We start from the raw sequence: 13,036 nt of genomic DNA on the forward strand, positions 1-13,036 counted from the left end.
CGATCAACGCCTGTATAGAAAGAGCGCGCAGGAAACTGCACTGAGAGCAGGAAGAGATTTTTTAAATATTCCTAAAATGTCCTTAATACCACCCAACTGCACACCTAAAAATGATCAAAGAGGTAAATTTAACTTTGTTTATTATAACCACAAAAAAGTACCCATAAAAGAAAGAGCTGTCCTTTCCTCAGTTGCCACCAAGGTGCTCGGTCCTTCCGAGGAAGCTAAGGCCGCGTTGAGGTGAGTCTCTCACTTCATCCGCGACTGGCACCGCGGCCGGCAGCGCTAGCCCCACACTCACCCCGCACCATGGCCTCTGTCTCCGAGCTCGCCTGCATCTACTCGGCCCTCATTCTGCACGTGACCGTCATGGAGGATAAGCCCAATGCCCTCATTAAAGCAGCCGGTGTAAATGTTGAATCTTTCTGGCCTGGCTTGTTTGCAAAGGCCCTGGCCAACATCAACATTGGGAGCCTCATCTGCAATGTCGGGGCTGGTGGCCTGCTCCAGCAGCTGGTGCTGCACCCGCAGGAGGTCCTGCCCCTGCACCGCTGCTGCTCCAGCTGAGGAGAAGAAAGTGGAAGCAAAGAAAGAATCCGAGGAGTCTGATGATGACATGGGCTTTGGTCTTTTTAACTAAACCTCTTTTATAATGTGTTCAATAAAAAGCTGAACTTAAAAAAAAAAAAAAAAAAAGAGCTAACACATTTCCGATTGCTAAATAATGTGACTTTTAGAAAAATTCATATTTCACAGCACTCAAAATATATGAAGCCACATGCTTTTCTAAGATTGGTGATATTTTTTGTTTTCCTGAAAAAGCAGAGGGGTCTGAAAAGGAGACATGGAACTCGTTTGAAGATAGACGATGTCAGATGCAGAATGATAGACCGAATGGATAATCAATATGCCATCTTCTTGTAGAATTTTATTCAAGGTTGAGGAGCAGTAAACCAGCAAGTGTAGTTGGGCAGGACAATGTTTTGTTTTTGTTTTTGTTTTTGTTTTTTTTTGGAGATGGAGTTTTGCTCTTGTTGGCCAGGCTGGAGTACAATGGTGTGATCTCAGCTCACCACAACTTCTGCCTCCCGGATTCAAGCGATTCTCCTGCCTCAGCCTTATGAGTAGCTGGGATTACATGTGCCCACCATCATGCCTGGCTAATCTTATATTTTTAGTAGAGACAGGCATTCTCTCTGTTAGTCAGACTGGGCTAGAACTCCTGACCTCAGGTGATCTGCCCGCCTCGGCCTCCCAATGTGCTGGGATTACAGGCATGACCCACCGTGCCCAACCAGCACAATTTTTTTGTTACCTCAGGCAAAAGTGTTCATGAAAGCTGAGTCTAGAAATATGAATTTCTGGGACTTCATTCTCCAATTTTCCTCTTTCAGATCCTCTTTCCATCACTTGCAAACCTAGATCCTCCAGCTTTATTCATGAAGCAATCAGCAGGCAACTAACTTGTAAACTGCAGGGAGTTCTGCAGTTTCTTTTCTATCAACTCTCTTGAAGAGGTAGAAGAAACTGACTTTCTTGCCCTCCTTGAAAATAGAGGTCTTTACTAGTTTCAATCTTCTGGAAAATAATTATATTTATTTATTTATTATTATTATTATTTTTAAGATGGGGTTTCACCATGTTAGTTAGGCTGGTCTTGAACTCCTGACCTCAGGTAATCCATCCGCCTCAGCCTCCCAGAGTGCTGGAATTACAGACGTGAGCCACCGCGCCCAGCCTGGAAAATAATTTTATATTAAAACTACTCATGATGACTTATGAGACATATAAAATGATTCCTTCAAAAAAAAATCTAAAATCTTTTAAAAATTAAAAAGGAATTGGGTGTGGTGACACACACCTATACTTCCAGCACTTTGGGAGGCCAAAGCAGAAAGATTGTTTGAAGCCAGGAGTTCGAGACCAGCCTGGGCAGCAAACCACGGCCCTGTCACTACAAAAGTAAACAATGAATTCTCCAGGCATGGTGGGGAGAATCACTTGAGCCCAGGAGTTCAAGGCTTCAGTAAGCTATGATCAAGCCACTGTACTCCAGCCTGGGCAACAGAGGAAGATGCCATCTCAAAAACATAAAACAAAACAAGACCCCCAACAACTAAAAGGCCTGAAAACTATAGTATCTACTACTTCCCTTTTGTAATTTCTGAGTTATATCTATGGGAAACATATCTGTGTATTGGCTATAAGTAAATGCTGGTATTTTCTTAGATTTCTGCTCTGGGCATTACGTTAGATGGGCCACTGGGTTATTTTTTTATTTTATTTATTTTTTGAGATGGAGTTTAACTCTTTCACCCAAGCTGGAGTGAAGTGGCCCGATCTTGGCTCACTGCAACCTTCACCTCCTGGGTTTCAGCGATTCTCCTGTCTCAGCCTCATGAGTAGCTAGGATGACAGGCGTCTGCCACCATGCCTGACTAATTTTTGTATTTTTAGTGGAGACAGGGTTTTGCCATGTTGGGCAGGCCAGTCTCAAACTCCTGACCTCAGGTGATCCACCTGCCTCAGCCTCCCAAAGTCCTAGGATTACAGGTGTGAGCCACTGTGCCCAGCCAACCACTGAGTTATTGATAAATCTTACTGCTGCCTGATTGCTGTGTTTAGCAGAACTTTCATAGCTCAATGAGTTTTGGAAACTATTTTCAGGGCCAACTGGTCGTTTAAAAATGCAAGGTGAGATTGATTATGCCTCCCCAGCTGCCATTACAGCAGAGGCTCTGCAGCCAAAGGACATTTTGTGGCCAGTCACGGTGTTTCACACCTGTAAGCCCAGTGCTTTCGGGGACCGAAGTGGGAGGATCACTTGAGGTCAGAAGTTTGAGACTAACCTGGGCAACATGTTGAAACCCCATCTCTACTAAAAATACAAAAATTAGTCAGGTATGGTGGTGGGCGCCTGTAATCCCAGTTACTCAGGAGGCTGAGGCAGGAGAATCACTTGAACCCAGGAGGCGAAGGTTGCAGTGAACCACTGCACTACAACCTGAGCAATGGAGTGAGACTCCATCTCAAAAAAAAAAAAAAAAGTTTTGCTTTCGGGGGATAAAGTCAAAATACACCATTATGGCGAGCTGATAAGGAGAATGTTATTTTAGTAAAAGGCACAGACTTTTGAGATTAAGATTAGAACTGAGAGGAAGAAAGTTATTAATGTTTCTCTTTCTCTAAAGACCAGAACCCAGTTCAACACACAAAATAAAAGTGTTCAAAATTTGGGTCCAGGAAAGGAGTTCCTGTCTAAAGAATTCCGTTTGAGAGGACTGTTTGAGTTCAGGAGACTGAGGTTGCAGTGAGCTGAGATCATGCCACTGCACTCCAGCCTGGGCGACAGAGCTAGACTATGTCTCAAAAATAAATAAATAAAGCAAAACAAAATAAAATGTTAGTCAGGGATGTGGCTACACTGGCCGCGGAGCTGATGAGAAACTACTAAAGTTTTTGGGGAAGCAAAGCAGAATTTCTTTTTTCTAAGCCGGGTGCGGTGGCTCAAGCCTGTAATCCCAGAACTTTGGGAGGCTGAGGCGGGCGGATCATGAGGTCGAGAGATCGAGACCATCCTGGTCAACATGGTGAAACCCTGTCTCTACTAAAAATACAAAACATTAGCTGGGCATGGTGGTGCGTGCCTGTAATCCCAGCTACTCAGGAGGCTGAGGTAGGAGAATTGCTTGAACCCAGGAGGCGGAGGTTGTGGTGAGCCGAGATCGTGCCATTGCACTCCAGCCTGGGTAACAAGAGCGAAACTCCGTCTCAAAAAAAAAAAAAAAAGAATTTCTTTTTTCTTTTTTGAGCCAGAATCTTGCTCTGTCACCAGGCTGAAGTGCAGTGGTGTGATCTTGGCTCACTACAACCTTCCCCTCCCGGGTTCAAGCAATTCTGCCTCAGCTTCCCAAGTAGCTGGGATTATAGGCAGCCCCCAACACGCCCAGCTAATTTTTGTATTTTTAGTAGAGATGGGGTTTCACCATCTTGACTAGGATGGTTTCGATCTCTTGACCTTGTGATCCACCCGCCTCAGCCTCCCTGTAATTCACGCCTGGAATTCCAGGCCTGAGCCACCGCGCCTGGCCACAAAAGCAGAACTTAAGAACATTATGGATGGAGAGGAGAAACCCTGTGGTAGCATGGGCCCTGAGCCCATGGATGTCAAATTGATATTTTCCTACAGTGATAACTTTATTATAATGGTAAATTCCACTTGAAGGAGCAGAGGCATGCCTCCTCCTAGTTTTTTTTTTGTTGTTTTTTTTTTTTTATACCATATATTCCATCCAGCAGAAAACCACTGTGGGGGTAAAGGTTCAGGAAAGGGAGGAAAACAGGGATCACAGGGATGGAGGATTTAGCTGAACGCTCAGTTTCATCCACTGAGTAAAATGTCTGAATTTGGTCTCTTGCCTCTGACAGTAAGAATAACTCACCCTAAACTGGGTGCAGTGGCACACACCTGTAGTCTCAGCCGCTTGGGAGGCTGATGCAGGAGGATCACTTGAAGCAGTGCGCCATGGTTGCACCTGTGAATAGCCGGTGCACCCTCGCCTGGGCAACACAGCCAGAATCCTCTCTGAAACACACAGCAAAAAAACCCTAACCTAGAAAGTAAGAGGACTTTGAACAATGCTACCTTGAAGCCCAGCTCCAGCCTCCTTTTGCAACCTAATGAATGCTAAAAAGCCTATTCAAACAAGGCACTGGGTTGTTTTGTTTTTTTTTTTTTGTTTTTTTTTTTTTTTTGAGATGGAGTCTCGGTGGTGTTGTCCAGGCTGGAGTGCAGTGGCACGATCTTGGCTCACTGCAGCCTCTACCTTCCCGAGTTCAAGTGATTCTCCTGCCTTAGCCTCCAGAGTAGCTAGGATTACAGGCATGTGCCACGACACCCAGCTAATTTTTTTCGTATGTTTAGTAGAGACTGGGTTTCACCAGGTTGGTCAGGCTGGTCTCAAACTCCTGACCTTGTGATCCACCTGGCTCAGCCTCCCAAAGCACTGGGATTATAGGCAGGAGCCACCATGCCTGGCCGTGCTGTGGCAGCTTTTTAAAAATGATGTGGCTATGCAATTTTTTTTAGAAAAGGATTTTTAATATTATGTCTCCCTTTAAAAAGCATAGGTGCATTCAGCCTAGAAAAGGAAGTTCTGACACATGCTACAACATGGGTGAACATTATGCTTTGTTAAATAATCACAAGGGGCAAATTCTGTATAATTCCTATTATTTGGGGTACCTAGAGTAGTCAATTCATAGAGACAGAAAGTAGAATGGTGGTTGACAGGGGCTGGGGAAGGGGGAATGGCGAGTTACTGTTAATAGGTAGAGTTTCTGTTTGGGAAGATGAACATAGTTGTGGAGATGGATGGTGGTGATGATTGCACAATGTGAATGTACCTGATGCTACTCAACTGCACAGTTAAAAATGGTTAAAATGGGCTGGGTGTGAGCCAGTAATCCCAGCACTTTGGGAGGCTGAGGAGGGCAGATCACTTGCGGTCAGGAGTTCAAGAACAGCCTGGCCAACACAGTGAAACCCAGTCTCTACTAAAAATTAAAAAAATTAGTTGGGCGTGGTGGTGCATGCCTATAATCCCAGCTACTCAGGAGGCTGAGGCAGGAGAATCGCTTGAACCCGAGAGGCAGAGATTGCAGTGAGCCGAAATCATGCCATTACACTCCAGCCTGGGCAAAAGAGTAAAACTCTCTCTAAAAAAAAAAAAAAAAAAAAAAAAAGGTTAAAATGGTAGATTTGACTTGACTTGTATATATTTAACCACAAATAATTTTTTTTTTTTTAAGTGTAGGCCCTCATCTGGGGACAGTTCGCATGCTGGCTCATTTCTAGGTATTTTAACAGGGTGGTAATTTATGTCTGGTTCTTTCAACATAATGCGAGGCTCATAAATTTGGTTTAGCTCTTAGTTAACATCTTTTGAATTGCAACTGGGGACTTGAGAGTGGCTTCTTGAATCACACCTGCAGTTTGCAAGCTGCCTGCAGCAGGTAAAAATGTGCAGTTTATTTTTATGATTGGCCTTGAGCAAGAACAGATTAAATGCTTGATAAAATAAGTTATCGGAAGACTTGATTTAGACGGTGCTTTCCTCCTACTTTCCTTCCCTCATGAATACCACATAAAAAGTGACGGTTTGTGATTTTTTTCTCCTCTTTCAAGTGTTAATATCAAAGTAGGATAGGTCTCCTGCTGCTTCTGAACACAGTTGGGAGCATTCCGCTCTGGGGACGCCCCTCCCACCCTTTCAGCATAGGCAATCCCCTACCAACGAGAGGGCAACTTACCCGGTCACCAAATCAGGGTCTAAGGCACAAATAGGACATTTCCTTTGTACCTTTCCCCTAATATGGTGGTTTCTTTTGGGGAAGAGGCGTTTTGGGGAGCACACTGGGAAATAGAGCGTTCTGGTCCTCAAGTTCCTCTTTCTATTTCTGTGGTTCTCACTTCCCCTCCTATCAGAAATCCCCATGTGGGAGTAATGCTTTCCCCTCTTCCTTCCCTGTCATTTCCCTTTCATTTCTCCACGACACCCCTCCTGGGTTTGTCTACCTGCTACTGCTACTTTCTCTGCCTTTACATCTTTATTCTTCATTTATTTTTTCGAGGCAAGAGCTCACGATGTTGCTCAGGCTGGCCTTGAACTCCCGGGCTCAAGCAATCCTCCCACCTCAACCTCCCAAGTAGCTGGGACTACAGGCACGCCACGCTTGGCTGTCTTCACGTCTTGAGTTCCATTTCAAAAAAGGCATTGGCAGGCTGTCTTCTTTATACCAAACACAATGCTCTATTTTCAGCAGTTCTCACAGTCCCCCCTGATACTTTTTCATACCGCAGACCTTGGGCAAGAACTTCAGGTCTGCCTTCTGACTGCTTTCATTTGCTCTCCACCACCAGGGTTCTCTGGTGCTTTCTGGCTACTCGTGGGGGATTTCACAGAAGGCTGTGCCTCCTGCTATTTCTCTGGAGCTACAGGTCCCCATTTCACCTCAATGGTGGCTTTTGGAAAAATAAAAATGAAATAGAGCATTACTGGGTAAGCTAACTCTGAAGCCAAAAGCCTTCAAAAATTCCTGTCAAAAATTCCAATCCTGTGGCTCACACCTGTAATCCCAGCTACTCAGGAGGCTGAGTCAGGAGAATTGCTTGAGGCTGGGAGTTCAAGACTAGCCTGGTCAATCTAGCGAGACCCTGTCTCTAAAAAAAAAAAAAAATTTTTTTTTTCAATTAGCTAGGCATGGTGCAGTTGACCTGCAGTCCCATCTACTTGGGAGGCTGAGATGGAAGGATCCCTTGAGCCTGGGAGTTAGAGGCTGCAATGAGCCATGACAGTGCCACTGAGAATTCCAGCACTTTGAGAGGTTAAGGTGGGCAGGAGTTCAAGACCAGCCTGGCCAAAATGTAAAAAGCCCTTCTATGCCAAAAAATGCAAAAATCAGCCAGGTGTGGTGGTACACACCTGTAGTCCCAGTTTCTCTGGCAGCCAAGGCAGGAGAATCACTTGAACCTGGGAGGCAGAAGTTGCAGTGAGTTAAGATCACACCACTGAACTCCAGCCTGGGTGACAAAGTGAGACCCTGTCTCAAAAAAAAAAAAAAAATCCAAACTCTCATTCCTTCACACCCCACTCCTCCAAAGTGTGTAGAACTGCCTGTACATGTTTATTTCTGCACTTTTTCTTTTTTGTTTGTTTGCTTATTTGAGACAGGTTCTTGCTAACCACAGCCTCAACCTCCTGGGCTCAAGTGACCAACCCCACTGCCCCGCTTCCTCAGCCCCCTCAGTAGCTGGGACTATAAGCTCATGCTACAATGCCCAGCTAATTTTTTTTTTTTTTTTTTTTTTTTGTAGAGGCAGGGTTTCATTATGTTGCCAAGGCTGGTCTTGAACTCCTGGGCTCAAGCAATTCTCCCACCTGAGCCTCTGGAAGTGCTGGGATTACAGGTGTGAGCCACCACACCTGGATTGCATTTTCTTTCTTTCCTTCCTTCTCTCTCTCTTTCTTTCTTTCCCTGGATTTTACAACTTCCTTTCTTTTCCTTCCTTCTTTCTTTCCTTCTTTTCTTTTCTTTGCAGTCTTGCTCTGTCACCCAGGCTGGAGTGCAGTGGCATGATCTTGGCTCACTGCAATCTTCACTTCCTGGGTTTAAGTAATTCTCCTGCCTTGGCCTCTCAGGTAGCTGGGACTACAGGCGCCCACCACCTTGCCTAGCTAATTTGTGTATTTTCGGTAGAGATGGGTTTCACCTTGTTAACCAGGCTGGTCTCAAACTTCTGACCTCAGGTGATCCGCCTGCCTCAGCCTCCCAAAGTGCTGAGATTACAAGTGTGAGGCACCATGCCCAGCCTGCTCTTTCTATAAAAAGAGAGTTTGCCTTATGTTGTGGTTATAAATCTCAGTCCACAAACTCATTTTCGTAAGAAATAGAACTTTATTTTCTATGTAAATTTATTTTCCATTTCAAGCCCCATCCTGCAAGATAGGAGAATTAACCTCATCCCTTTTTGAGGGTCTTCCCTCCCCATTTCCCAAGATTGTGCCCCAGCCCTGGGATCTCACACAATATCAAGGACTTGTGTATTTGATGCTCTGTTCATTGACGTGACCGGCTGCAAAGATGTCCACTAAGGTCTGGCAGCGCTTAGCTGCTTTCGTGCCGTGTCCGGAGCACGAGGATCCTTGCCCATCTACACACCGCACAGTCCCGCCTGCCCAGGCCCACCTCAGAGCTGTTTCTCTCTGGGGTCTTCCCTTCTCCTTAGCAGCATGCCTAAGAAGCAATGCACAGGCCCTCTCCACTCTTAGGATCCCCAGCTTCCCTTTCTTTCTTCTTTCTCTCAGCACGGAGGAACTTCTTTCTAATCACAGGAAAATCTTGCCTTTATGTTTCTGGCCAGGATATTTTGACTATGCCCATTAATCCTTTCCCCATTGCCTTTATGTTATTTATTTATTTTTTATTTATTTTTATTTTTTGAGACAGAGTCTCGCTCTGTTGCCCAGGCTGGAGTGCAGTGGTACAATCTCAGCTCACTGCAACCTCCACCTCTCAGGTTCAAGCGATTCCCCATGTCTCAGCCTCCCAAGTAGCTGGGATTACAGGTGTGGGCCACCACACCCTGCTAATTTTTGTATTTGAGTTGAGACGGGGTTTCACCGTGTTGGCCAGGCTGGTCTCGAACTCCTGACCTCAGGTCATCTGCCTGCCTCAGCCTCCCAAAGTGCTGGGATTACAGGTGTGAGCCACTGTGCTCGGCACACCTTGCCTTTAAACCAATAGTGTATCGATAACTAGGAATCCACGACCCTCTCTAGAGTTCAGGTCTTTGAAAGCAAAAGCCCGGATTTCTGCTTTCCAGGGCTGCCGCCAAACCAAGCAGGAGGCTGTATTTGAAAAGTAAGATAAAGAGGACCCTAGCTGTACCTTTAAGGCCACATTTTCAGCAGCAGTTTTTGAATATAGGCAGTGAATACTATGGTTACAAATGATTTTTAGATATCTAACTAATTAAAGAAAACCCTTCTCTTACCAAAGTCATTGTCAGGTCTTTGTATAGATCTGTATGTATAAATAAGTTGCATTTCTCTAACATCAGCTCAACAGTTATGCAAACTCTCTTTTCTGGAGAGAATTAGCATGACATTTCCAAGTTGACAGAGAATATTCCTCCTGTACTCTAGAACCACTGAACAGACCCAAATTCGGGGCTTGCTTGCTAATTTTTATAACCAAGAGAGTGATGCAAAAGTGTGACTATTCAACAGGGTATGGAAAACCTACTTTTACTAAGTATGTGTCCAGGAGCATCACCCTGCTTCCATCCTGAATATCATTCCAAAGTTAAAAATCATTTTAGCAGACTTTAAGTTATGGCATAGGACTGTTATGAAGATATTAGCAGACATTCACATGTGAACTTATAGTTCACAGAATGCCTTATATCCGTTATGTGTTGGGAGTCCCATAATCACTATAAATGGTAGCATTTAAGGACTTTTTTTTTTTTTTTTTTTTTTTTTTTTTTTTTTTTTTTTGCCACAGCATCTCCCTCTGTTGCAGTGGCATGAGCTTGACTCACTGTAACCTCCACCTCCCAGGTTCAAGCAATTCTCCTGCCTCAGCCTCCCTAGTAGCTGGGATTACAGGCACCTGCCACCACGTCTTTTGTATTTTTAGTAGAGATGGGTTTAACCGTGTTGACCAGGCTGGTCTCAAACTCCTGACTTCAGGTAACCCACCATCCTCAGCCTCCCAAAGTGCTGGGATTACAGGCATAAGCCAGAGCGCCTGGCCCAAAAGGACTTTTAAAATAGTAGATATAGTGGGGCATGGTGGCTCATGCCTGTAATCCCAGCACTTAGGGAGGCCGAGGTGGGTGGGTCACCTGGGGTAAGGAGTTCAAGACCAGTGCAGTCAACATGGCAAAACGCTGTCTCTACTGAGAATACAAAAATTAGCCTGATGTGGTAGTGCATGCCTGTAATTTCAGCTATTCCGGAGGCAGAGGCAGGAGAATCTCTAGAACTCGGGACGCATAGCTTGCAGTGAGCTGAGATCACACCACTGAACTTCAGCCTGGGTGACAGAGCGAGAATCTTTCTAAATAATAATAATAATAATAATAACAAAATAAGATAGTAGTTGCAGATGACATTTGTCTAGAGGTAAGTACCGAGCCCAGGTCTTACTTAATGAGGGGACTCCTAGGTACTTCTCTGGAAATGTGAAAAAGACACCTATTTGCATGTTTGAATAATCATAACTCCTCCAGTTTCTTTTTAATTTTGGTAGCAATCTCTGGATAACATAACTTTCAGTGTGCTACATGGTAATACAGACTCAAGTAGTTCTGAAAACCTGCTGAGAAAAGGGTCATAAGATGGATCAGTGGAGGAAAAAAGGTCATGATTTTATACATATATCATGAGTTGTAAGTAATACAACTATTCCTGTAATTTTTACAACTAGGAAGGTGCTCGGTAGTAAAGACAGTAAGAGAAAAAAAAGCATGAGAGAGGTGGGGCCTTAGAGATCGTGGCTTTCTATGGGAATTTCTTACCCTTAGAGTCCCCAGGGGAGAGAGAAAAGATGAAAACAGAACGCCTGAGGGCTAGAGGTAATCCCCCCTCACAAGAATAACTATTTAAAACTCACTGCCAAAATGACTTTGAGTTCTTTCATTCCTATTCTTCTCCAGAAATTTAAATGGCAGATTTTTATTCCATTGCATTAAAAGGGTAAGTTGACATTGTCATCTGAGAAGTCATTCAAGCCAGAAACGGAGTCACCTTTAACACTGTCTTCTTCCTCACCCCATCCTCTCTAACCAGTCACCAAGTCTTCACCATTCAACTGGAACAACATGCTCAACACCATCTACCTCTCTCCTTGCCCTAATCCACACTCCCCCTGCAGCTTCTTACCTGGATTATTATAGTAAATGTTGCCAGTCTCCCTACTCCCAATCTTTTTGTTTGTTTGTTTTGAGATAGGATCTCACTCTGTTGCCCAGCCTGGAGTGCAGTAGCGTGATCTTGGCTCACTACAGCCTTGACCTCTAGGGCTCAGGTGATCCTCCCACCTCAACCTCCTGGGTAGCTAGGACTACAGGCACACGCCACCATGTCCAGCTAATTTTTTTTCACTTTTTCTAGTGATGGGGTTTTGCCATGTTGTCCAGGCTGGTCTCGAACTCCTGGGTTCAAGTGATCCTCCTGCTTTAGCCTCCCAAAGTGCTGGGATTACAGGTGTGAGCCCCCATGCCTGGCCTTCTACTCCCAATCTTGCTGTCCCTCCACATTCCATACCAGGGACCTTCCAGATAGGCCAGACACCTGCAGAGGGCACAAAAGAGCTGTAGGAGGAAATCCTTGGACTTTTAATTATCCTTTAACTTATTCATCTTTCTGTATTTCATAATGTATATGTGATAATAAATAAACATAACTATATTGGCTTGAAGGTTTCAACTGTTTGACTGAGAAAGGTACATGGTTTTAAGTTTGTTGGCCTTTACTCTATTTGGCAGTGATTTTTAAATTTTTTATTTATTTTTTATTTTTGACATGGAGGCTCACTCTGTCACCCAGACTGGAGTGCAGTAGCGTGATCTTGGCTCGCTACAACCTCCGCTTCCCGGGTTCAAGTGATTCTGTGTCACCTTCTGAGTAGATGGGATTACAGGTATGCACCACCATACCCAGCTGCTTTTTGTATTTTTAGTAGATACGAGGTTTCACCACGTTGGCCAGCCTGGTCTTGAACTCCTGACCTCACGTGGTCCGCCTGCCTTGGCCTCCCAAAGTGCTGGGATTATAGGCATGAGGCACCCTGTCTGGCTCAGGGTGATTTTTAAAATACAGATCCTAAACCACTCAATGGCTTCCCATTATCTATGAAATAAAAAATCTGTGACAGTTCCCACAAACCCTGAAGGATCTGTCCAATTCTCTGGTTCTCCTACAACCTACTCCTTTTCCTGTGCATGGGGCTCGGCCTTTTCTGTCCTTTCAAAGTCAGGTTTTTCCCATGGGAAATGTTCACAGATGCTGTTCCCTCTGCCTCCATGAAGCTGTAGGTATCAGTTTAAATGTCATTTTCTTCTCTGAACTTCTTCCGACCCCATGCCACTCCAATCCTCAGTTAAATTCTATTTTAGCACCCGGCTTTTCCCATCGGGGCACAAAATACAAGTGCTGTTTGTAGTTTTTTGACCAACATCATCCAAACTAGGCTACCGTCTTCATGAGAACTTGATCACCACTGTAATCTCCAACACCTAATAAGCGCCCAGTAAATACTCAATGAGTGAAAGAATGAATTAAAGTACCAACATTCACCCCACACTTACTTCCTGTGAGAATCCTCAAATTATCACCTCATAGAATCCCTGGCCTTTCTTGTATTCTTCTACGCTACTCCAGGAAAATACTCTATCTTTTAAACAAAATGTAAGGCCAGGTGTGGTGGCTCACACCTGTAATCCCAGAACTTTAGGAGGCCAAGGTGG

General features: G+C 44.6%; 1 pseudogene; it reads left to right on the forward strand.

Annotated features, from left to right (window-relative positions):
- The first annotated feature begins 283 nt into the window (after positions 1–283).
- Positions 284–685, forward strand: LOC101046626 (large ribosomal subunit protein P1 pseudogene; annotated as a pseudogene).
- Positions 686–13,036: the final 12,351 nt, after the last annotated feature.

Source organism: Saimiri boliviensis, chromosome 3 (genome assembly GCF_048565385.1).
Source record: "Saimiri boliviensis isolate mSaiBol1 chromosome 3, mSaiBol1.pri, whole genome shotgun sequence".
In the NCBI taxonomy this organism is placed as follows: domain Eukaryota; kingdom Metazoa; phylum Chordata; class Mammalia; order Primates; family Cebidae; genus Saimiri; species Saimiri boliviensis.